This window comes from Coturnix japonica, unplaced genomic scaffold (genome assembly GCF_001577835.2).
Source record: "Coturnix japonica isolate 7356 unplaced genomic scaffold, Coturnix japonica 2.1 chrUnrandom903, whole genome shotgun sequence".
NCBI lineage: Eukaryota > Metazoa > Chordata > Aves > Galliformes > Phasianidae > Coturnix > Coturnix japonica.
The window spans coordinates 1-1,232 of record NW_015440255.1 but is presented as its reverse complement, the minus strand read 5'-3'; positions in this window follow the sequence as shown (position 1 = coordinate 1,232).

Here is a 1,232-nt window from a genome sequence, read left to right as displayed (position 1 = left end):
AGAGCCCCATAGAGACCCCATAGGGACCCATAGAGACCCATAGGGACCCATAGGGACCCATAGAGACCCACTGAGTGACCCCATTGAGTGACCCAGCTGAGACCATTGAGACCATTGACCCCATTGAGCTCCATTAATCCCATTGACTCCATTGACTCCATTGGCCCCATTGACTCCATTGACTCCATTGACTCCATTGACACCATTGACACCATTGACTCCATTGACTCCCACTGATCCCATTGACCCCATTGACCCCATTGAGCTCCATTAATCCCATTGATGCCCATTGACTCCATTGACTCCATTGGCCCCATTGACCCCATTGATCCCATTGACTCCATTGACTCCATTGGCCCCATTGACCCCATTGACCCCATTGACTCCATTGACTCCATTGACTCCATGGACTCCATTGACTCCATTGACACCATTGACTCCATTGACTCCCATTGATCCCATTGATCCCATTGATCCCATTGACTCCATTGACCCCATTGACTCCATTGACCCCATTGACCCCATTGACTCCATTGACCCCATTGACCCCATTGACTCCATTGGCCCCATTGAGCCCCATTGTCCCCATTGACCCCATTGAGCTCCATTAATCCCATTGACTCCATTGGCCCCATTGACCCCATTGACCCCATTGAGCTCCATTAATCCCATTGACTCCATTGACCCCATTGAGCTCCATTAATCCCATTGACGCCCATTGACTCCATTGACTCCATTGGCCCCATTGACTCCATTGACCCCATTGACTCCATTGACCCCATTGACCCCATTGACTCCATTGGCCCCATTGAGCCCCATTGATCCCATTGATCCCATTGACTCCATTGACCCCATTGACCCCATTGACTCCATTGAGCCCATTGACTCCATTGACTCCATTGATTCCATTGACTCCATTGACCCCATTGATCCCATTGACTCCATTGACCCCATTGACTCCATTGATTCCATTGACTCCATTGACCCCATTGACCCCATTGAGCCCCATTGATCCCATTGACTCCATTGACCCCACTGACACCATTGAGCCCATGGACACCATTGAGCCCCACTGAACCCAGTGACACCATTGAGCCCATTGAGCCCATTGAGCCCAGTGAATCCATTGAGCCCATTGAGCCCCATTGAGCCCATTGACCCCCCTAACTCCCCATATCCCCCCTTACCTCCCCCATATCCCCCCATATCCCCCTCTAACCCCCCATATCCCC